This window comes from Panthera pardus, unplaced genomic scaffold (assembly GCF_024362965.1).
Source record: "Panthera pardus isolate Hobbes unplaced genomic scaffold, ASM2436296v1 HiC_scaffold_8, whole genome shotgun sequence".
Lineage (NCBI taxonomy): Eukaryota > Metazoa > Chordata > Mammalia > Carnivora > Felidae > Panthera > Panthera pardus.
Window position 1 is genome coordinate 29,044,558 of NW_026527013.1, and position 26,454 is coordinate 29,071,011.

At 38.7% G+C, this 26,454-nt stretch overlaps 1 pseudogene; it reads left to right on the plus strand.

Annotated features, from left to right (window-relative positions):
• The first annotated feature begins 18,789 nt into the window (after positions 1-18,789).
• Positions 18,790-19,414, plus strand: LOC109279137 (60S ribosomal protein L10a-like; annotated as a pseudogene).
• Positions 19,415-26,454: the final 7,040 nt, after the last annotated feature.

The window sequence follows — 26,454 nt, forward strand, 5'->3', positions numbered from 1 at the left end:
CTGTGACCTCGCCACCCTGCCCCTTCACAAAAGCCGGGGTTTAAGGTCCAGAATGGGCAGAGAATGGGGGTAGAGAATACCTGTGTACCACCTGGATCATCCGTGAGCTCAATCCCCTCTGTCGGTAAGTTATCCTAAATAAAACTCTGTGTAAATGGTATGGAGGGGCTTGCCTTGCTTTTCTGTTTTCTAGAAGTGCCTACCCAGAAGCGTACTTTACTGACCCTCCTCTACCTTCTAATCGAAAGGTCTTAGAGTTACCATTATGAGTAGCAAGTATTATTGTACTTAGTTAATATGAGCTTCTTCTCACGTAGCTGTACCAAAGCCCTTTTACGTGTCCTCAGACTATAGGTATTCTCTTTTATCACTGAAGAGTACCTGGCATATAGTAGAAACTCAGAAGTATATGCCTAATACTCCATCCTCCTTTATTTGTTCAAAGATACTTCAGCATAGTCCTAGCCCTCAAGGCTCAATGGGGAAAGGAAGGAAATACACAAATAATCATGACGTAGGACAGTAATAATAATTACTTTGAGAAGTGTTCAAAACGATACTGATGCTTTATTTAAAATACACAAATCTCTGGACCCAGCCTCCATTTTAATGTTTAATTTAGTATGTGAGGGTTGCTACGAGCAAACTTTTTCTATAAAGGGCCAGATAGAAAAAGGTTTTGGCTTTGCTGGCCATATAACTTCTGTTGCAACTACTCAACTCCATGACTGCAGTGGGAAAACAGTCACAGGCAATACATAAATGAATGGACATGGCCATGTTCCATTAAAACATTATATGTAGACATTTACATTTGAACTTTATATCACATGGTGTGAAATATTGTTCTTTTGATTTTTTTCAACTACTTAGAAATAAAGTAACCATTCCTAGCTCATGGGCTACAAAAAAAAAAAAACAAAAAAAAAAACAAAAAAAAAAACCAGAGCACTGCCCAGATTCAGCCTGTGGGCTGTAGTTTGCCAACCCTTGGCAGAAATGAAAGACCACAGACTCTGGAATTATCTTGACATCAGTTTATTTCAGCTCTTCTCTTTACTAGCTTGTCACCTGGGCAAACAACTTACCCAGGTGAACATGTTTCTTCACCTGAGCGATGAGAGACTTCAGTAATATCTACTTCATCCTTGAGGTGGCAAGAAACTCACAAGAGAGAGAGTGACAGGGAGAGAGAGAGAGAGAGAGAGAGGCTAAAAGGCCTGTATGCTAAAACAACTACTGTGCTATTTGAACTATCAGAGTAAACATGTTTTCTTTTTACATGCCAATCAGGGAACTAATTTGGACATGGAATTTAATTAAATGCAGTTGGCTGCATCACTAATACACTCCTTTTTCTTCATCATATTCTTTTACACAGTCGTCATTTCTTTTTGGCATTTGTTATTGTAATCTGATGAGACCTCACCATAACGTGTCACAGAGTGCACCAGGCCACATCTTTTATTTTTATATGACTAGGTTTTAATGGGATTTTACAATTTAGCTCTAGGACGTCTAGCCTGCCAAATCATTCAGCAAATGCTAAGGAAATTGTCTTAACTAGCATACTGCAAGTAAATGGTTCAATTTAATACATCATAAAAAACAATAAAAAAAAAAAGAGTAAAAATAAAATGGATAGGGAAAAAATCATTTTGGAGAAAATGCTAGATTTCTTTTGAATTAAGATTTCAGGAAACAAAGTTTACCTTTTATTTCTTCCATTTAAAGAGGGACAGGCATTATGGCCACTCTGATCATGATTCCTCCTCCCAGCCACCCCCCCCACCCCCCCACCCCCCGCCAAAAGACACATTCCTAGTGTAATCACATTTACTTTACATTGTGCCTGACAAGTGGTCAGTCCTCTAGCCTCATTTCAACAATCTATCCCTGATAAAGGGGAGTCTCAAAAGAATAATGCCTTAACTGGAGTGAATGAATATTCTAATAATAGAATATGCATTAGAATTGAGGCAAGTGGATAGTAGTGGGAGTGGTAAAGCAGTAGAGTTATAGACCGAAAACAAGCACATCCCTGTCATTTGTGGGATCCAGGGGAAAAGTACAAATGGAAACTACATAGCATGTTGAAATATTTAGAAGACATAAATCAACCTAGCCCTTTGCCACCAACTCACAGATAGCTCTTGCAGGCTAAAGTCTAGGAATAGCCCTCCAGCTTGGATGTTAAAAGCTTATTGGACTGTGTGGTTGCACAGGTATGCTGGGCAAGGCAGAGTGAAAGGTAGACCTGAACTCGGGGCCAAGACTTCTGAGTGGTAAACGGATTTAAAAAACTATTAGAACTCGTGATCAAGTTCAGCAAGATTGCAGGATAGAAGATCCGTATACAAAAAGCCATTGTATTTCTAGATATTAGCAATGAACAATCCAAAACCAAAATTAAGAAAAAAATTCCATTTATAATAACATCAAAAAGAATAAAATGCGTAGACATAACTTTAAAAAAGAAGTGAAAAGTATAGACTCGGAAAACTATAAAACAATTTTTTAATTAAAGAAAACCCAAATTAATGAAAAGACATTCCATGTTCGGATTGGACAACTTAATATTGTTAGGATGGCGATACTTCTAAATCAGTTGACAGACTGAACACAATCCATGACAAAATTTCAGCCATATTTTTAGCAGAAATTGACAAACTGATCCTACAATTCACATGGAAAAGCAAGGGACCCAGAATAGCCAAAAAAACCTTGAAAAAAGAAGAGCCAAGTTGGAGAACTCATACTTCCTAATTTCAAAAATAACCACAAAGCAACAGCAATCAGTAATCAAGACACTGTGGTGTATATCTATAAGGGTGGATGGATAGATCAATAAAATAGAATTAAAAATCCAGAAACATAACCTCACGTTTATGGTCAATTGATTTTCCACAAAAGTGCCAAGACAATTTAATGAAGAAAATAGTATTTTTTTTCAACAAATGGTATTGGGATATCCACAAACAAAAGAATGAGGTTTCATCTCTATCATATAGAAAATGTGATTCAAAATGAATTATAGAACTAAACTTAGGAGGTAAAACTGGAAAACTCTTAAAAGAAAATGTAAGAAGGAGTAAATACTCATGATCTTGGATACAACACCAAAGAACAAAAGACAAAATAAAAATAGATAAATTAGATTTCATCAAAAATTGAGACCTTTTGAAGGGTGCCTGGGTGGCTCAGTCAGTTAAATGTTCGACTTCGGCTCAGGTCATGATCTCATAGTTTGTGAGTTTGAGCCCTGTATTGGGCTCTGCACTAACAGTGTGGAGCCTGCTCAGGATTTTCTCTCTCTATCTCTCTCTCTCCCTCCCTCTCTGCTCCTCTCCCAGTCATGCTTTCTTTCTCACAAAATAAATAAATAAACTTAAAAAAATTAAGACTTTTGAGCTTCAAAGGATGCCATAATAAAATGAAAAGGCAACCCATAGATTAGGAGAAAATATTTGCAAATCATATATCTGATAAGGGACTTGTATCTAGACTACACAAAGAACTCTCACATCTCAACTATAAAAAAGACAAATAACACAATTTAAAAATGGGCATAGGATTGGGTGTCTTGGTGGCTCAGTCCATTAAGCGTCTGACTTCCTCTCAGGTCACTGCTCAGGTCATGAGTTCGAGCCCCATATTGGGCTCTGTGCTGACAGCTCAGAGCCTGGAGCCTGCCTCGGATTCTGTGTCTCCCTCTATCTCTGCCCCTCCCCCACTAATTCTCTGTCTCTCTCTCTCTCTCTCCCTCAAAAATAAACATTAAAAAAATTTTTTTAATGGGGAAAGGATCAAAATAAACATTTCTCCAAAGAAGGCACATACATGGCCATAAACACATGAACAAATTCTCATCATCATAACTCATTAGGGAAATGCAAATCAAAGTCATAATGAGACACCACTTCACACCCACTAGAATGACTATAACTAAAAAGACACGACAATAATGTGTGTTGGCGAGAATGGGAAAAAATCAGAACACTCGTACATTTCTGGTGTTCATATAAAATGGTACAGTGCAGCCATTTTGGAAAAAGGTTGGCATTTCTTCCAAAAGCTAAACACAGAGTTATCACATTGCCTAGAAAATGCACATTTAGGTAGCTAAGAGAAGTGAAAAGTACATGCCCACACAAAAACTTGTACATGAATGTTCATAGCAGCATTATTCTTAATAGCCACAAAGTGGAAACAACCCAGATGTGTATCAACTGATGACCTGACAATGGAATAGTTGACAATAAAAAGGAGTGTAGCACCAATACAGGCCATAGCCAGATGGACCTTAAACACCTTGTGCTACGTGACAGGAATCAGCCACAAAACACCACATATGTGATTTCATTTACATGAAATGTCTACAGTAAGCAATCTCTAGAAACAGACATTAGGACTGAGAGGGTCAGGAGGAAATACGGAGTGATGGCTAACAGGTATGAGTTTCTTTCCAGTATGATGAAAATGTTCTAAAATTGATGATGTTCTAAAATTAGTGATGATTGCATACTAAAAGCCTTTGGATTGCACACATTGAATGAATTGTATGATGTGTGACTATACCTCCAAATGCTGTTGGAGGAGAAAACCCTAAAACTACAGCACCTACTTATTTGAGGAACCCAATCCATCTAGATATCAGCTTAGGTAACTCAACATGAAGCAAAAGCACAACAGCTGTGGTTTTCTACCCCTAGCCCCCACCCCCACACTTGCAAGCCCTCAGTCTTATGTTCTCAAGCTGTGAAATCCCAAGTAGGTTCAAAGGCCATTCTTCCTTAGTTGTTGTTCACTCAATGGTTTACTGAACTTTCTTACAAGAGTGAAAAGAAAAATGATCTTTGTGCTGGATATTTGTCACATGTGGGGTCCTCTAAAACTTGGGCTCTTTGTATCTATGTCTAAAGGCAGGATCAGAAAAAAATTTGGGGGGCCCACCATAGCACGTGGAGAAAGTCATTGGGAGGCTCCTGGACACTCATTTCTCTTCAGCACTCAGAGAACATGAAAAGTCTGTCAATGTCCTCCTTCCATTGGAAGGCTGAGCATGCCAGGTTACATTAGCCTCAACTGCCACACTATTCATGGGTGAAGATGGGGAGAGTTTGTTTTAATGCACTTTAACTTAAATCCTTAGACAACCTAAATGGTCTCGATCTAGAATTAGCAAACTTTTTCTTCAAGGGACAGATATTAAGTATCTCAGTCTTGCGGGCCATACATTTATGTAGTCTATGGTTGCTTTCAAGCAAAAACACAACTTAGACAAATGGGTATGGCTATATTCCAATAAAACTGTATTTATAACATCAGGCAACGGGCCCCGCAAGCCTAGTTTGCCAATTCCTGGTCTATGGAAGCCCTGCGCTGTCTTAAAACCAAGACTTCTGATGTGACAGAGTACACAGTTGAGAAATAATCTGTCTCAAGTTTTCATGGTATTTTTCTCCTCGCCTCCCTAAAGTGGAGCCAAGGCTTTATATCCCAGAGAACTCAGCTTCCCCTGCCCCAGGGGAGAGTTAAAGTCTTTGTATTTAATAACCCTCCAATCACAGAGCAATATAATGATAATGATAATAATGGCTGACATTTACTGAAGGTTTAGTAAGTACCCGGCATGGTGCAAAGCATGCTTTAGGACAATTAAATTATTTCATTATCACTATAACCAAATGCGTTGGATTTGTTATCATTCCCATTAGCTAGGAAAACTGAGATTTAGAGAGCTCCAACACATAGATAAATCTGGAAAAAGTAATGATTTCAACCTGGGCAGAGCCCATGATTTTAACTGCTACATGTATTAGAATGCTAGAACCTGAGGCCTGGGTGGCTCAATCGGTTAAGCGTCGATTTCAGCTCAGGTCATGATCTCACGGTTCGTGAGCTTGAGCCCTGTGTCAGGCTCTGTGCTGACAGCCCAAAGCCTGGAGCCTGCTTTGTGTCTGCCCCTCCCCTGCTCTCACTCTCCCTCTCTCTCTCTGCCCCTTCCCCACTCGTGCTCTGTATCTCAAAAATAAACAAACATTTAAAAAATTAAAAAAAAAAAAAAAAAGAATGCTAGAATCTGGTTGTGGCACAGATGGAGGTTTTCAAAAATTGAAGAGAAGTTAAATATTCTGACCTTTTACGAAGCCGGAGTCCCCTAATGCCAGGGAAATGAAAGGGCTCAAGGAAGATGAAGACCCGTGCCCCATTCCCACATAGAGCTTAGAGGCTGACGAAAGCTTTGATGGGATCAGTCTCTGGGGGACTGAGCACCAAACTTAATGGTGTTGAAAGATGGTATGAAGTCCCAGTAGCCAGGTCTATCATGAAAAAAAAGGGAAGAGGAGTGCCTTCAGAATTATCCTCCCTCGAGTGAATTCAGGTGAGGCAGGAACAGAACAGTCACCACTGACTGGTTTTTCCGGATACTCATAGGTCCCTAGGACCATTTTCCAGCACTGAGAGGAAGAGTGGCCAAAACAATGCTGATTAGACATCACGCCAACTAGATTATTGAAGTCTAAGTTAGATGCAATTTAATTTGGCAGACTGAAAAACAGGTGTTTCCTTGAAACCAAGAATCGTAGAACAAATTCACGGTACAAAATCATAGAACAAATTTAGGGGACATGGAAAGGGATGATGAAGAGATGGTATCTGGTGACACAATAAAAAATAAGAAGTTGATGTTTCTTATTTGAAGGAGTAGAGTCGGTCACTAGAGGAACTAGTTCTGAGGAATGGGGTGGGGGTCAGGGTGTAGATAATCTATTCAACTTATATTCACCATAGCAGGAATTTACTCAAGGCCCAGGAACCCAGACCAAACTTGCTTTCTGTTTCTGTGCTAAATAATATGGGCACCAAACTATAAATAACTTAGTTCCCTGCTCTAGGGAATACCTGCTTCTGGTAGATAAGACCAAACTAACTACACAGCTTACTTATGAAGGCTATCAAGGCTAAATGTTGCTTATCAACATTTTTTAAGTTTATTTATTTTGTGTGTGTGTGTGTGTGTGTGTGAGAGAGAGAGAGAGAGAGAGGGAGAGGGAGAGAGGGAAGGAGGGAGGGAGAGAGAGAGAGAGAGAGAGAGAGAGAGAGAGAGAGAGAGAGAGAGAGAGAATTCCAAGCAGGCTCCACAATGTCAGCGCAGAGCCTGATGTGGGGCTCCAACCCATGAACCGTGAGATCGTGACCTGAGCTGAAACCAAGAGTCAGGTGCTTAATAGACTGAGTCACCCAGGTGCCCCTCATCCACATTTCCTTCAAATATCATCTTGTGCCCATCAATCCAAAATTAGTAACCCCTTAACTCAGCCCATTTCCAATCAGTTTCTTCCCTGTAAGACTTGCCTTAAATCACCCATAACTTCATATATATCCTCCTCTGATCTCCCCTTTCTGACACTCTAGGAAGATTCTGGGACTGTTCTCCCTTCTGCAGTAAATCTAATTAACTTAAATTTGCTTGATAAACAAGTTTTTCTAGTAGTCTTTTTGAGGAGTTGGCAGTCAGCAATTCAAAGTGGATAAATTAAAAAATAGTAGGAAATGAAAAACATTTAGAGATACTGAAATAATCCCCTGAAAACAGAAATGGTCAAAAGAGTCTCCCTCTGGTGGTGGGGAGGGGTAAAGCAGGGGACAATTGCATTTCCGGTTAAGCCCTTCTGTACCAATAGCTTTTTAAACCATGTATGCATATTGCTATGAAAGAATATATTTTGAAATTTTAAATATCGGTAACAGTACAGTGGCTGGCAGACGATTTCCCCAACCCTTTTTATACCAGGAGAGCTGGTATTCCTCTTCCTGGATGCAGCTCTGAAAACATAATGTAGTACTGAGCTAACAAAGAAACATTACAAGTTATGTCCATCCCCATGGCACAAACATAAAAGTCACAGCTAATAGACATATTTTACAAGCATAGAAATGAGGCCAAGAGAATAGAAAATATTGCCAGAGTCCATACTGCACCCTTCACTTGCTGCTGCAGAATTTCCTAGGTAATCATCATGTCCATGAATTGATCTTAGCAAGTTTGGGATTGGGTCCCCCTTCCCCCATCTGCTCTCACTACACACATTCCCAGCCAACTCCTACTCTTAACTCACCCTCAACAAGAAAAAATCACAAGAGAAGAAGTCATTTTTCTTACAGGACAGGCCTTTTCCCTCTGCCCCAATCATTTTTTAATCTCAAAGCTTAGAAAGGAAATTACCTGTTCAGATTGGAAACTGGTAGTTTCTGCCTAGCTCCAGCCTGACTTTACATATCGAGTACCTTGCTGTGAGGGCAATGTGTTTGGGGAAGTATTGGGCAGGCTGATGGGGGAACGGGTGGGGGTTATGGAAGTCCTTTGAGAGGCCTCAGCAGACCAAATGCAAATACAGTTCAGTTCAAAGAATAAATACGTACATCAAGAACTTCCTTGAAGGTACATTTTTAGATAAATACACACACGTACATACACAAATGTCATGTGCAAAGAACCTCTTTCCACAGTCAAAGACCATAAAACAAGTTGAGTCTGGATCTCAGAATGTCCTCTTCCTCCAACCTTGAAACAAAAAGAAGTTATACACTGAGTCAAGGCCCCCTCACTTCAGAATCCATTCCCAGAATTGGCCAAAAGACATATTCATGGCTAATGTGGCTTATTTTTTTAAGAACTCCAACCCCTATGGGGCGCCTGGGTAGCTCAGTCAGTTAAGTGTCCAACTCTTGATTTCGGCTCAGGTCATGATCTCATAGTTGCTCAGATAGAGTCCCGCATAGGTCTCTGCGCTGACAGCATGGAGCCTGCTTGGGATTCTCTCTCTCCCTTCTCTCTGCCCCTCCCCTGCTAATGCACTTGCTCGCCCTCTCTCTCACTCTCTCACTCTCTTTCAAAATAAATAAACATAAAAAAGAAACTTCATCCCTTTTTCACATGAAGCTAGTAGAAACATCAGTAAGTGTGCTCTCAGTAATCATTCATTCAACAGTATCTACTAAGTGTCCCCACATGGCAGGCACAGCTCCAGGCACTAGGGATGGGGGTGAATGAGAACTGAGTCCCTAACCACAAAAAGTCCCAATCTGGTAATTTGTACAAAGTAAGCATATCACAAATACCAGGTGTCCAAAGGAATCAATAAATAAGTTTAAAAATTAAGTCAGAAGATAATAAAATCACTCTCGAGTATCAGACTTTTCAAATTCTCTTATATTTTTAAATGCTAATAAAAGGTAACTAAGTTGGAAAAATACTCAGTAATGGGAAATATATGTGATACTATCATAAAGAAAAAGATACAAACTCTATATACAGTTTCTTTTGTTAACAAGAAATATATACGAGGGGAAAAAAATCTATAATGCAACGATCCAAAAGGTTAACTGTAATCTTCTTTACGATTAGATATGTTTTCATATTTTTACTTCTCCCTTTTTTTCAATTTTCTATATTAAGCACACATTTGTTGTATAAGGAGGGAAGACTGTTCTTAGAAAAACAATGCTATGGTCATTCTGCACTTGGCAATGGAACTAAGAGATCTTCAGAAAACAGACTGTTGACAAGCCAACTAGTTTCTCTCAGCTTGGCCCTCCATACCCCAAGACAACTTTATTTTTATTTCTCAAATCTCATCTCTGTGTGGTATGGTGGAACTGCTAATGCTCAGAAAAGGGACCAACAATTCTGGGTCCAGGAAGCAAGCAGAGACGAAACCCCCACGGCACAGAATGCAGGAAGCAACGAGGAACGTCTTTCAGACAGCAGGCACCTGGGACAGGTGCTCTTACAATCACACATGGCTGGAAATATGGTCAACTGATGTCTTGTTTGTTTGTTTTTTTAAATTTCTTCAGCTTCCTAATTCGTGAAAATGGTACTCATGGAACAAATAGACAATAGCAATTACAATAGGAGCTAATGCTTCTGCATACTTGCTGTGGGCCAGGCTCGGCGCTATCCTTTGTACATGCATTATTTCACTGAATTCTCGGTCCTATGAAATAAGACTATTATCTATCACACTTAAAGGTGAGGAAACAGAGAGAGATGGTTAGGAACTTGCCCAAGATCATGATGTTAGGTGGCAAGGTGGCCTCAACCTCGGGTCTGGCTGCATCTCAGACTCCTCATGACTAAGATTCTTAACTATTTGCTATTATTTTTCTTTGCTGGTACCAACAAGAAAATTTCAGCACATGATATTAGATTTTTTTTTTCCAAAAGCTGGGAGGAAAATGCAAGGCTTTATCAACCTCTCTTCACCCTTTGGTCCAATCATTTTTTTTTCAATAAAGTGAGACTTTGGAGGAGGGGAACATGCTAAAATATTTTTTTTTTAACTCAAAGGATTAGAGGCGCCTGGGTGGCTCAGTTGTTAAACGTCCAACTTCAGCTCAGGTCATGATCTCATGGTTTGTGAGTTCGAGCCCCACGTTGGGCTCTGGGCTGACAGCTCGGAGCCTGGAGCCTGCTTCGGATTCTGTGTCTCCCTCTCTCTCTCTCTGTCCCTCCCCTGCTTGTGCTATCAAAAATTAAATAAATAAACATTAAAAAAAAAGACTGAAATGCTGTTACATATTATGCAATCACTTCCAGCATCACTTTTTGTCTTGTATCTTCTACTGAAAAAGAAACACATGCCATGCTATTATTTGGTATTTCCACCAGTCTCTAGGGGTCCAATATAGAAAACTGTGTAGGCAGGATAATATTCCTTCTGATGAATTTATTGCTTCAACTTAACATTTAGAATGTAGTGCAAAGAATCAATAAGCATATACTCTTCTTGGGACTCATAAACATTTATTTAAACACACTCAAAGTTCCTTTTGTGTATATTCAACACATAAACAGCTAGAGATTGGAAATTGTATCTATTCCCTTAAAAATCTCAGATGAAATCATAGTAAATGGAAAAGGGATTGTATGAGACAACAACAGTATGTACACACTCAAAGAGCATTATCCCCTTCTATTATTTGGTAAGTATGTAAACTGGATAGGTGAGATTTGGATAAAATTTGCACTTCTATTCATGGTCATTAGAGCAAAGAGAAGTGGTTCTCAAAGTCAGGTCTCTTAAGAAAAATTGAGACTCACAGCCTCCCATTTCAGAGATTCTGCACACTCTGGGCATCTGGGAATCTCTACTTGACAAGTCTCCCCTGGGATTTCATCCCCTGGGTGGCACATGACCCAGGCCATGAGAGGTACTGCCATGAACAACAGTCGACAGGAGCATGGGCTCAAGAGCCCACCATACCGGTTTGCAGCATGTCCCTGCCACTTATGAACAGGGTGTCCTTCATCAAGCAACTTAATCTAAGCCTCAGTTTCTTCATTTGTGAAATGGAAAGATAGCAAGAGTATCTTTCAGAGTTGTGAGAATTTTTTAAACTAGATTTTTATATGTGTGTGTGTGTGTGTGTAGAGAAACTTACCACACTGCCCAACACAACGTAAATGCTCAAACACTGTAGCTCGCTGATATTAAATTATTATTTTAAAAGAGGAAGCCCCAAAGCTCTAAAACCTCCTGCTGTAATGTTCTCTTCATTTCTCAATCTCCTCGCAGGGATATTGACTCAACTTCATGTTTTCTTTTCATTAAATCTTTCATGAATATTAATCTTAACTTGCTTTGATCATGAGGTCCCCAAATTTTGTAAGCGCAGTATTTGGCATTCAAACAGTTCTCTCTACACTTGAAAATATTGGAACATTAGGAGAGTCTGTTGCCTAATTTGGCCTTAGTTGGTACAACAATTGAAAATGGTCTCCCTGGATCTGTTTAGGTGGTGAATAAAATAAATCCCAAAGCACAGAAGATCAATTAATTCGTTATCAAAGTATCGTGCACATGTTTTCTACTAACAGCATTCTGCGTATCTGTTTGATTTTTTAAAGGGTACACACATGCACCCAAGAGTTGATACTATACTATTTCCTTCCATTATCTTTGAATAATATGGGTTTTCTGCTTCTAAACTTCATAGAATCTTTGCCTCAAACATTATGCCATAGTTTGTATTACAAAGTATGGTAAAAATATGTTTTAATATTGAAACTCAGGTTTCCAGGGGATTTGTCTTTTTTTTATTGATATATCCTATTCACACAGTTAAGTACACAAATCTTAAGGACACTACTCAGTGAACTTTGACCAAGGGAATACATTCCTGTAACCACCAGTGAGACTGAGATTTAGAACACCACCAGCACTGCAGAAGGCTCCCTCTTGCCCCCTCAGTCATTACCTCCTCCACAGGTAACCATTACTGTGACCTCCATCACCACTGATTAATTTCATCTACTTTTGAACTTCAAATAAATGGAATCATGAAGGGGGCACCTGGGTGGCTCAGTCAGTTGAGCCTTGGACTCTTGATTTCAGCTCAGGTCATGATCAGGTCTTGGGATTGATCCCTCTGCTTGGGATCTCTTTCTCTCTCTCTCTCTCATTCTGTCCCTCCTTCCCTGCTTGCATGCTCTCCTTCTCTCTCTCTCTCTCTCTCTCTCTCTCAAAATAAATAAATAAACATTAAAAAAAACAAAATAATAAAATGGAATCACGAAGTATGGACTTTCCCTTCAGTATTAAGTCTGTGAGATTCATCTATATTTTTGTTTGTAACAGTAGTTCCTTTTTTCATGAATATATTGTATTCCACTATGTGCATGCATCACAAATTATTTATCAATCTATGGACATTTGTCTTGGGGGCTACTATGAATACAGTGACTCTGAACAGTCTGGTCCATATTTTTTTTAGCACACATATGTATGTAGAACAGGATTGCTGGTCAGTAGGGTAGGCATATGTTTAGTTTCAACATGCCAAAAATAATGATTTTTACCAGTTTACATTCCCCCCAGCAGTGTGTAGACCTGCATCACTCAACGTACTCACCAATTCGGATATTCTCTGTCTTGTCATTTTGGTGATGTTGGAGGATGTGCAGTGATAATGCACTGAGGTTTTAATTTGCATTTTTCTCATGACTGATTAAACTGACCATCTTTTCTTATCTGTATTGGACATTTGCAAAGCTTTTTTTTAAGTTCCTCAAGTTTTGCCAATTTTTGTTTTGAGTTACCCATATTTGTTTGTTATTTTTAATAATTTGGGGTGATAATTTTAGATTTACAGAAAAGTTGCAAAGGTAATACGATGACTTCCAATGTACCCCTCACCTACTTTCACTGGTGTTAACATCTTACATTACCTTAGTGCATTTGTTAAAGCTTAGATACCCACATTGGGACATTATTATTAACTAAACTTCAGGATTTTTTTGGATATCTCCACTTTTTCCACTATAGTGTTCTTTTACTCTTCCATAATCTAAACCAGTCTAGCATATTGCATTTAATCATTATGTCTCATTAGTCTCCTCTGGTCTGTAAGAGTTTCTCAGTCTTTTCTTGTTTTTCATGACCTTAACAGTTTTGAGACATATCAGAGAGGTATTTTGTAGAATGTCCCTCAATTTGAATTTGTCTGATGGTTTTCTTTTGATTGGATAGAGATTGTGGGTTTTGGAAAGGATAATCTGACATTTATCAACACTTGCTTTATGACTCAGAGAATGGTTTGTTTTAGTAATTGTTCCATGTGTACCTTCAAAGGTATGGATATGGTTTGCTTTTGTTGGGTGCAGTGTTATGCAACACACACACACACACACACACACACACACACACACAGAGGCAAGTTTGTTAATTGCATTGTTCACATATTCTATATATCTACTAAATGTTTTGTCTGAGAGGTGATAAAATCACTCACTATGATGATTATGTATTTATCTGTTTCTCCTTTTATTCACATCACATTTTGTTTTGCTATGTTGGAGTCTATGTCATTAGACACAGACAAATTTAAGATTGTTATATCTTCCTGTTGAATCATCCCATTAATCATCATTACAAAATAACTCTTCATCTCTAGTAATAGCTCTTGCAGCAAAATTTGTCTACTACTGGTACAGAAAAACACCTTTCCGTGGTTAGTGTTTGCATGCTGTATCATTTTCCATGTTTTTCATTTCAACTTTTCTGTGTCTGTATGTTTAAAGCATATCTCTTATAAGCAGTCTATAGTTGATTTTTCAATCCAGATCAACAATCCTTGCTTTTCTTCTTTTTTTTTATAATGTTTATTTATTTATTTTTGATAGAGAAGGGCAAGGAGGAGGGAGTGCAAGTGGGAATAAGGGAATAAGGCAGACACAGAGAGAGGGAGAAAGAGAATCCCAAGCAGGCTCTGCACTGTCAGAGCAGAACCCAACACAGGCCTCGAACCCGGGAACCATGAGATCATGACCTGAGCAGAAACCAAGAGTTGGACGCTTAAGTGACTGAGCCAGCCAGGTGCCCCTAGTCTGATAATCCATATTTTTCATGGAAATGTTTTATCCATTCACATTTATTGTAATTACAGATCTTCCTCAAACTTACGATGGGGATGCATCCTGATAAACCCATCATAAGTTGAAAATATCCTAAGCTGAAAATGCATTTCATGTTCCTAACCTATCGAACATCATAGCTTAGCCTAACCCGCCCTAAACGTGTTCAGAACATTTACATTAGCCTACAGTTGGACAAAAATCATCCAACACAAAGCCTAGTCTGTAATAAAGTGTTGAATAACTCATATAACTTATTAATACTGCACTGAAAGTGAAAAACAGAATGGTTGTATGAGTACAGAATGGTTGTAAGTATATTGTTTGTTTACCTTTGTGATTGTGTGGCTAACTGGGAGCTGGGATTGCCACTGCCCAGCAACACAAGAGAGCTTCATACTGCATATCACTAGTCTGGGAAAACATCAAAATTCAGAATTGGAAGTATGACTTCTAGTGAATATGCATTGCTTTCACACTATCACAAAGTCCAAAAATCCTAAGTCAAACCATTATAAATCAGGGTCTATCTGTACTAATATATTTGAATTTAAATCTACCACATTACTATTTGTTTTCCATTTATCCTATCTTCTTGTGTTCCTTTTTTCTCCTTTCTTGCATTCTGTTTGATTAATCAATTATTTTACTGTTCCATTTTCTCTTTTATATTAGATTGTTAGTTATAGATTATTTTTTGTTCATTTAGGATTTACCTTAGTTATTGTAACATACATCCAGAACTTAACAATTTACCTTAAGTTAGTAATTGTACTTCTTTCCAGATAATGCAAGAATCTCACAGCTTAACTCCAATTACTCCTTCCCTGCCTTTTGTGCTATTGTTGTCATGTATTCTTTTTTAAAAAAAAAATTTTTTTTAATGTTTATTTATTTTTGAGACAGAGAGAGACAGAGCATGAACGGGGGAGGGTCAGAGAGAGAGAGGGAGACACAGAATTGGAAGCAGGCTCCAGGCTCTGAGCTGTCAGCACACAGCCTGACACGGGGCTTGAACTCACGGACTGTGAGATCATGACTTGAGCTGAAGTCGGACGCTTAACCAACTGAGCCACCCAGGCACCCCTGTTGACATGTATTCTTAAATTTTTTAGTATTTATTTATTTTGAGAGAGACAGAGAGAGTACAAGTGGGGAAGGGGCAGAGAGAGAGAGAGAATCCCAAGCAGTCTCTGAGCAGTCAGTGCACAGAGCCTGATGTAGGGCTTGAACTCACAAAACCATCAGATCATGACCTGAGCTGAAGTCTGATGCTTCACCCACTGAGCTACCCAGGTGCACCTGTCATGTACTTTAATTCTGCATATTGTTTAAACCCACTAGACCTTATTATTATTGTCTTAAAGAGTCAATATTTATTTTGAGTTTTTCATATATTTATCTTTTCTGCTCTTCATTCCTTCCTGAATTTCCATGCTTCTAGCTAAGATCATTAACTTTCTCCTGAAGAATTTCCCTTAGTGCCTATTTTTGTGTGGGTTTTCCAACAATGATTTCTCTCCTTATTTGAATCAAAGTTCCTTTATTTCACCTGGATTTTTAATGTTTATTTTATTTTTGTGAGAGAGACAGACAGAGGGGCATGAGTGGGGGAGGGGAAGAGAGGGAGGAACACAGAATCTGGAGCCAACTCCAGGTTCTGAGCCTAATGTGGGTCTCAAACCCATGAACTGTGAGATCATGACTTGAGCCGAAGTCGGACACTTAACCGACTGAGCCACTCAGGCACCCCCTCACCTTGATTTTTGAAAGGTTTTTTTCACCAGGCGTAGAATTCTTCTTTGGTAATTATTTTCTTTCAGGTGCTTATATATATCACTTATTATCTGCTAGCTTTCATCATTTCTTTCTTTTTTTTTTTTTTCAACAAGAGAAAGAGAGAGAGCAAGTGGAGCAAGGGCAGGAGAGAGGGAGAGAGAATCTCCAACAGGCTCCTAGCTGAGCATGGGGCTCAATCTCATGACACTGAGATCATGGCCTGAGCCAAAACCAAGTCAGCAGCTGAACTGACCCCACCTAGGTGCCCCTCATCATTTCATTTAAAAGGTCAACTGTCAGCTTATTGTTACTCTTTTAAAGGACATTCACCTTTTTTTCTCCAAGTACGACTTAGATTTTCTCTTCATAGGTGTCATTTTTTGCAGTGATATTTTGTATTTATTCTATGTGAGGTTCATAGGGCTTCATGAATCTGCAGTTTGATATCTTTCATTAGTTTTGGAAATTATTTGGCCCGTGTATCTTCAATATTTCTTCTGCTCCATTTTCCCTCTCCTACCCTTCTGGAATTTCAGTTACACATTACTAGATATTTTCACAAAGTCTTGTATGAGCCTTATGCTCTTATCTTTATTTTCTATTTATTTTTCCTCTCTGCACTTCAAGTGATATTTTCTACTTACCTACTTTTGGCTCACTAATTCTTTATTTTGATGTGTCTCATCTGCAGTTAAACTCATCTTTTGACTTCTTAATTCTTTCTGCTTTAGAACTTCTATTTGGTTATACTTTTAGATTTTAGTTTTATGGTGACATTCTCTATTGTATTATCTGCTTTATTTAACATATGAATCATGTTATTTTAAAATTATATTTCTGTTAATGCCAATATTGCATTGCTTATACACCTATTTCTAATGTCAGTTTTCTTCTTTGTCTTAGTGTTTGTCATTTAGTCCTGTTTCCTGGCATAGCTGGTAATTTTGGACTGAATGTTGACATCATGCATGAATGATACCTATGGTGTAGGTCTCTAGAGTATATTTTATCTTCTTTGCCTGACAGGCAGGAAATTTTGATCCAATTAAAAACTGAAATAACTGGAGGCTACTTTTAAGACTTTGTGAGGGCTAATCTATTACTGATTTATCCCTATCACCAGCCATGACACTTCAGAAGACTATTTTTAAAACCTGGGGAATTTACTGAGATCTCTTCTCCTGGGTAGGTTCTAAATTATGATTTTTATCTCTCTTTAGCAATGTGAGACTGCCAAAAGCTATGATTAGCCTTTTAACTTCTTAGCAACTAATTTTTTCTGGGTTTCTTAGGCTCTCACTCCACTCATCCTCAGCTTAGGAATTAGGTAAGGAATTGGCCTTATGTCTGATTTTAGTTTAGAATTGACAATTCAGTGCAAATGTAGATTTGTTTCACATTTCCCTTCATTTAAAAAACTTTTTTAATGTTTAATTGTTATTATTGAGAGACAGAGCATAAGCATAGGAGGCACAGAGAAAGGAGGAGACACAGAATCTGAAGCAGGCTCCAGTCTCTGAGCTGTCAGCACAGAGCCCAACATGGGGCTCGAACTCACAAACTGCGAGATCATGACCTGAGCTGAAGTCAGACGCTTAACCGACTGAGCCACCCAGGCGCCCCCACCTTTCACTTCATTTGAGTGGAAATTATATAGAGAATGCCAGATCACTTCTCTGAAATTAGTTTCTTCAGGATCTTGGCTCCATAAGTACTTGGCTACGTTAATAGTCCTGAAGTTAAATTTGTGGTTCCCCATCCTAGTGATAGAGTTGCAAGCTTTAGATCTCTGCTGTCTCTTCAGTCTCTATGCCCCACAGGGAAATTAACAAATATTCCAAAAGCAAAAGCATCCATAAATGTAGGACTCACCTTATGCTTGTCCCCATCTTCTTGAAATGTTGGCCCTTCAAGTTTTGGACACCTCAATTACTATCTGATGGCTTTGAACAGCTATTATTTTGAATTTTACTGAGATTTTATAGTTTTCTCAGTGGGGAGATTAGTCTAAAACTGGAGAATTTGGCTTTAATTTACCTTACTACTTGCTCAACCACTAACAAAGTTGAAATCAACCTGTAAGTGGAGGGATAATATATCCCAGTTTAATATCTAGGATGCTTCTGATTTGCAGCTCTTATTCTAGAATAATACCCAATAGTGCCCCCTTTCACTCTCAAGAGTTCAGCATGTGCAGTAAATGACATGATTATTTTACCTCTAAAGGTGATTTTATCTTTCTTCTGGTCCCCAATAAATAAGCATTAATTACTTATAAAAGAATGCCAAATGATGGGGCCCCTGGGTGGCTCAGTCAGTTAAGCATCCGACTTCTGCTCAGGTTATGATCTCAGAGTTCATTAGTTTGAGTCCCCCCATTGGGTTCTGTGTTGACAGCTCAGAGCCTGGAGCCTGCTTCGAATTCTGTGTCTCCCTCTCTCTGCCCCTCCCCCACTCACACTCTGTCTCTAGCTGTGTCTCAAAAACAAATACACACTAAAAAAATTTTTTTAAAAGAATGAAATAAATAAATAGAGAGAGAGATTCTGCTCTTTTGCAGTCACTGTGGCATGCAAAGTCTCCTGTGACACCTCTACAAGGCAGTGTAGGCAGTCCTGCACAGGAACCAGTGGAAGCAACAGAAGTTTTTGGACACCATGGAGCTACAGATCAACTTGAAGAACTATAGCCCTCAGAAGGATGATGTTACTTGGGCACCATCAGGCTTAAGTCCACACCGACTTCTCTGTGTGTGTTGTAGGGGGAGCAACAGCGCATGATGAGGCCACAACTGTGGATTTCTCCCATGTGGACACTGAAGCACTGAAGAAAAAGAAACTCAGCAAGAATAAGAAATTCATCAAGAACGTGTCCAAGAAGTATGATGTCTTTTTGCTTTGGAATCTTTGATGAAGAAGATGCCATGAATCCTGGGCCCAGGCCTGAGTAAGACTGGCAAATTCCCTTCCTTACTGACCCACAATGAGAACATGTGGCCAAAGTTGATGAAGTGAAGTCCATGATCAAATTCCAGACAAAAAACGTGTTGTGCCTAATAGTGGCCATTGGCCACGTGAATATGATAGATCATGGACTTGTGTACACATCCACTTAGCTGTCATTTCCCTGGTGTCATTGCTCAAGAAGAACTGGCACGATCTCTGGGTTTTATACATTAAGAGCACCATGGGCAAGCCTCAGTGCTTATACTAACACACAGCTTAATAAACTCTACTCCCACCATTAAAACATACACACACACACACACACACACACACACACATACACACAGAGTTCATATATATTATTTCTGCAGGTCTTAGAATTAGTACTCTTGTGTTTACTTGAATATCTGACGCATCATTCTGGAATCAAAAAAAGAAGTTTATATTTATAAAGATTAAGGATATTTCCACATGTTTAAGTGGGTAATCAGTTCCAATGTCTATAAACTTATAATATCATGTGTGAAAACAGAAATACATATATGAACACAATGTGTTCATTTCAAAAAATTTTTTATTGTTTATTTATGTTTGAAAGAGAGAGAGAGAAAGTGCAAGTGGGGGAGGTGAAGAGAGAGAGGGAGACACAGAATCCTAAGCAGGCTTCAGGCTCCGAGCTGTCAGCACAGAGCCCAACGTGGGGCTTGAACTCACAGACCATGAGATCATGACCTGAGCCGAAGTTGGACATTTAACCAACAGTTGACCTAAGTCAACTGCTTTTCTACATGTATAATTTTCATAGCCTCTGAGTACTAGACGAAACCTTAAGATGATTGAACTCAGCCATACTTGCTCTTTACACAAAAGGGCATTGAGGTTCCAAAAGTTAATTTAGGAATCATTTATCCAACATTACAGATAGATCCTGAACTCTCCTGACTCCTACGCCAATACAATTCTATCTCTACAAACTATCCCACCCAGTATTTTCCTATTAGCAAACTCTTCCGGCTCCTATGTCCTAGTACACAAGTATAAAAGGTTTGGGAATCCTTCCATACTGGGTTATGTACAGGCAAGATTTAAAAATTATAAAAAGAGAAAGATTTAGGCCTTTCATACCAAGCTACAAAGGGCAAGATATCTTCCTGTGAATTTCATAATCGTTAATATTTCTATTCACTAAACGTTTGCCAGAATACCTACTGGGTAGCCCCCAAGGATTTCAAGTTGCAGATGGTTCATTAGGATTCTTTGTTTATTTCAAATGGAAGAATTTACAGAGTACATGATTTATTAGGTAGCTCCAGCAGACACATCTGGTGCCCTGAGTTACATCCGTCTAGCCTTACATCTGATTTTAAACAGGTTGGAATAGACAATTCCATGCAAACTTGGATTTGTTTCACCTGATAGCATCCCACCTGTAGCCCACATAGTATCTCTCATTTCTTCCCCAAGCCTGTCTTGGATGCCAGTGAGAGTTTGCTTGGCTCTTATGTATGTGCAGGGGAGGAGCAGGGAGCAATCTTGACCAATGAACAAGAGTTGACGGATAAACATTCCTGCCTCCTGATCATTGTGTATAAAAAATTCTGGGGGCACGCCTGAATGGCTCAGTCGGTTGAGCGTCCGACTTTGGCTCAGGTCATGATCCCATAGTCCGTGGGTTCAAACCCCACAAGGGGCTCTGTGCTGACAGCTCAGAGCCTGGAGCCCGCTTCAGATTCTGTGTCTCCCTCTCTCTCTGCACTCCCCCACTTGCACTTTGTCTCTTTGTCTCTCTCTCTCTCTCAAAAATAAATAAACATTTAAAAAAAAAATTCTGGGAGGCATTCTATGTGTGTCTTAGGATATTTCAGTAGAATTAAGCTTTGTTGCCCACAATGGCAGCCATGAAACATCATCCTTATGCTTCTCCTTTTTCGTATTTTTAATCTCGTTCTTCCTGCTCCCTCATTCCTGTCCCAACGTCACCTCTCAAAGAAACACGCACACAAGTCTTTGTCTCAGGGTATCATTTTGGAGGAACCCCAATCATACAATGCTCAAACACTAAATTCCTCCACTTATAAAATGTCCCTGTTTCAAAGTTCTCAACTTTGGTTTCACATATGAAGGCTACTCCATAGCTTCAATTTCTATGGCATGTTTTGCTAGACAGGAAAAGAACTATAATGGATGTGTTCTATTATGATGCCATCTAGTGGCAAGGATGAATCAAAACTCATGGCATCCAAGTGACCATGTCGTAAGTACTAAATTTAAACCCTAGTAATTTCACATTACATGGGATAGATAGATGTATTCGAGAGCAGGCAATCTTAACACAATTCCACTGAAGGTCAAAAAGATAAATGTTTGTGACAGGATATTAAAAGGTTGGGATAATTTTATGATATGTAGGCAACACAAGCTAAGACAATGATAAAGATAATCAAATCTCACGCATGAAAAGGCAAAAGCTAATCGCCTACAAGGTCAGGTAGAGCTCTACCTCTATGTTTTGATTTAGCTGAGCATACAGTCATATTAAGCACACAAAGTTGGTTCACACAGTATAGTATCAGCCCCAACAGCCAGTGCTAAAGAGATCCCAGGGTAGAAATAAGCAGTAACATGAAATAATAGTAATAATAATAATAATAATAATAATAATAATAGCAGCTACCATTCAATGTGTACTTATTATGTTCCAGGACCTCTGCTAAATCTTAGATCCACATGACCTCATTTAATATTTATAACAACCCTAGAAGGTAGGTATTACTAATATACCCATTTTCATATGAAGAAAAGAAGGCTTAGAAAAATTAATAAAGTTCTCAAAGTCACACACAACTAGTGTTCTCTTACCCAGTTCTCATTTTATGCTGCATCACAAATCATGGCTAATTTTATGCCAAGTACATTGTTAGTGATTGTTATCAATAATGATCCCCCTTTTTACAGAGGGTGCTAAAACAGTAACAGTTAAATATCTTGCCCCAGGTCACCTAGAAATCAGTGGTCTGCCTGAATTAAGACTCCTTGGTCACTGGACTCTAGTCTAAACGTATCTTCTTTCTCTTGACTGACTTCTGCCAGCAATTAATTTATATCCCTAAGCAAAAGATCTGATTGCCTTATCTTAGATTATGTAACTGAAAGTGCTATTATTAGAGAAGCTCTTCTACAGAACTATGAAAAAAAAATCTATCCTAGAGAGTTTAACTCTGTGACATCTTCTGACAGTGAATTTCATAGTTGAATCAGGTTTAGGGTGAATCAGAGCTCAATGGCCAGCATATATTTTCCTAGCAGTTCATGCTAACACAAGAATCAAGGAGGAGATAGATTTACCATCAAAGGACATATAGAGTTTGATCGTGATAAAAAATAGAATCTCCCCAGTCATAGGCACATCCTCTTAAGAGAGACAAAAAAGCTTCTGGATTCTGTTGAACAACCATTAGCACAACTTGGGGTGAAATATTTAAACTTTCTGGACTTTAGTGTTTCATCTTTGAATAAGAAAAATGAAACCAATGTCACAGAGTGGTGATGAGGATTCATCTATATAAGTAACCAGGAATAACACCTGATACATGGTAGGACCTTCAATGATTTTGCTTTTCTTTTGCACTTTTTTTTTTTTTTGCTTCATTAAGAATTCTAAATTGCTTATAAAAAAAAGTCTCAAAAAATGCTATCTCTCTTCTTCCTTCTTGTAGTCCAAAGAAGAAAAGCTCTCGTAGCAAGTTGGACACTGCATAGGACTTGAGAAATTAATACTTTTGGAGTATCTAGGCCTGACCTTAGAGGACAATTTAGCAATATCTAACACCTTACAAATGCAAATACTGTTTCATCTACCAGTTCCACTTGTAGGAATTTTTCCTGCAGATAAATGATTGAGGTGCAGGGCTATTCACTACAGCATTAATTTTAACAGCAAAATATTTTTAAAATCTAAACGCCCATCAGAGGATTCATTATAGAGATTACGGTACGTGCTATATCTATAGATGAGCATAGTACACAACTGGAAAAAAAATCCAGAATACATCTTTTAAGTGAGAAAGAAGGCATAGAAAATTACACATAATATACTATTACTGTATTAAAAGGAAAGAAAATAAGTATATATTAATATTTTCTTCTATGTGCATATAAAAACTCTAGAATGATAGCTGAAAAATTGTGTTTTCTGGTGAGCAGGGTGGGAGCAAAGTGAGTTCATGTGTGAAATGGGTGAAAAGGAGATTTTCACTGTTTTCCATTTTTCTTTCTTTTTTTAAGTTCTTATTTACTTATTTTGAGAGAGACAATGAGAGAGAGAGAGAGAGAGAGAGAGAGAGAGAACAACTGAGTGGGGGTGAGGAAAAGAGAGAAGGGAAAGACAGAATCCCAAACAGGCTCCACACTGTCAATGCAGAGCGAACGTGGGGCTCGAACCCATGAACCGTGAGAGCATGACCTGAGCTGAAGTCAAGAGGTAGACACTTAACCAACTGAGCCACCCAGACACCCCTGTATCCCACTTTTTCTAGACCAGAGGCAAAAATTCAATAAACTAATTAAAGTTTAAAAATATTTTAATTAGTCTTGTACCCACTTCCAAAAGATAACAAGATGTTCAAGAGTGTCATCTTATCTCACATACTTTCTAATAGTCAAATGGTTGAACTGAGCCACAAGCTACTAGATTTTTCCATATAAAGACCATGATCACATCTTGGAGACAGAGAACTACCCACATCTATGACTACTTCAACTATTTCTATTTTGGTCACATTTTATTTTTCTGATGCTGGTCCAGTAACAGAACCATATGATGGCCATTTGTAGGGAAGCGCGGTTTCACCACTGACCTTTAACATAACTGACAACATATGCCACATACCCTTAATTTCCTCTTCAGGCAAACCTATAACACTTAATTGGACAGTGAATCACATCGCTCGCGTTTTTTACGTGTCCAACTCTTGCACTTGTAATCAAACAGAAGTCAGAGGACCACGTGATGAGCTCTTTTCTGGTGGTGCTCTATTTAGGGAGCACTTCCTTATTTGCACTCTAATTTTTCCACTTCATATGTATACTCGAGCATGAAAACATTAGAGCAACACATTTCTTTTATGATGCCAGAGAGCCGACGCTTGACTCTCATAATGCATTCAGCAATATGACTTCCATGTCCAGACCTAATTTCTTCATTTCTTATACTAAACATGCTAGTACCCAAGCGTTGCCCACCATGGCACACCACAGCACCAATTCACATAGATGCCTAGGCCACAGCCATTGGAGTCAGCCTTATTGCCTTTCTCTTGTACCCCACATCCGGCCTACCAACAGACCATGCCAGCTCTACCATAGAACGTAAAAGAGCAAAGATTTGTAAACTAAACCATACAACCCGTGGGTCAAAGAAGATATCACTAGGGAAAATTAGAAAATATTTCAACCCGAAATATAATTAAAACATGAAAATTTGGGGGATCCAGCTAAAGCAATGCTGAGAAGGAAATTTAAAGCTTTAGGTGATATTAGTAAAAAAAAGTCTAAAATCAAAGATTTAAGTTGCCATCTTTTTTTTTTTAATATAATTTATTGACAGATTGGTTTCCATACAACACCCAGTGTTCATCCCAACAGGTGCCCTCCTCAATGACCATCACCCACTTTCCTCTCTCCCCAACCCCCAACAACAACCTTGTTCTCAGGACCCAAGAGTCTCTTATGGTTTTCCTCCCTCCATCTCTGTAACTTTTTTTTTTTCCTCCTTCCCCTCCCCCACGGGTCTTCTGTTAAGTTTCTCAAGATCCACCTGTAAGTGAAAACATATGGTATCTGTCTTTCTCTGGCTGACTTATTTCACTTAGCATAATACCTTCCAGTTCCATCCTAAGTTTCTATCTTAAGAATGTAAAAAAAGTGGGGCACCTGGGTGGCTCAGTCGGCTAAGCGTGCAACTTCGGCTCAGGTCATGATCTTGCAGTTCGTGGGTTCGAGCCCCACGTCCGACTTGGTGCTGACAGCTCAGAGCTTGGAGCCTGCTTCGAATTCTGTGTCTCCCTCTCTCTCTGCCCCTCCCCTGCTCATGCTCTCTGTCTCTCAAAAATGAACAAAAGTTAAAAAAAAAAAAAAAAAGAATGTTAAAAAAAGAGAAAATTCCATCTTAAGAATGTAAATAAAAGACCAAAAAAGAAAAAAAGCCCAGAAATCATGAATATCAGGAATAAAAGAAAAGTATCACACAGATCCTATAAACTTTAAGAGGATAATGAGGATATGTCACTAGCAACTTTATGCCCATAATATTGACAAGTTATAGGAAACAAACAATTGTTTTAAAAACACAAGTTATAAAAAGTTAATAGAGGAGAAAATAAAAATTTAAATAGCCCAATAAGTAAGCGCAAATGTAAAGCACAAAAGTAAAATAGTATTTATTCACAAATGACTTGCCTTTCTACATAGAAAATCAAAAACAATCTATTCTTTTAGAATTAGTAGAATTAATAAGTGAATTTAGCAAGATTACAGGATATGCGGTCAATATACAAAAACCAGTTTGTATTTCTCTATATTAGCAGCAGTCAGAAAATTAAAACTTAAAATACCATTTCTAATAGCATAAAAAAACATAAACACTCAGGAATGAGCTTAAGGAGGAAAACTGTACATCTTGTGCCTGAAAACAACACAACACTGCCAAGAGAAATTAAGGAAGTCACAAATAAATGAAGAGGCACAGCATGATTAGAAGATTCAATATTATTAAAATGTCAGCTCTCTTCAAACAGATCTGCAGATTCAACATTCCCAGACAGAATCTCCTCTGGATTTTTCTTGCAGAAACTGACATAGTAATTCGAAAATTTATTTGGAATTTCAAAGGGGTTAGGAATACCAAAACCACCAAAAATTTAAAAAGCAAAATTGAAAGACTCATCACTTGATTTCAAGACTTACTATAAATGTACAGTAATTAAGACAAAAGTTGTGGGCACCTGGATGGCTCAGTCGGTTAAGCATCCGACGCTTGATTTCCGCTCAGGTCATGATCTCGAGGTTCGTGAGTTCAAGCCCCGTGTTGGGCTCTATGCTGACAGTGCAGAGCCTGCTTGGATTCTCTCTCCCTCTCTCTCTCTGCCCCTCCCCTGCTTGCTCTGTGTCTCTCTCTCAAAAATAAACAAACTTTTAAAATTTTTTTTTTTTTAATGTTTATTTATTTTTGAGACAGAGAGAGACAGAGCATGAACGGGGGAGGGGCAGAGAGAGAGGGAGACACAGAATCGGAAGCAGGCTCCAGGCTCC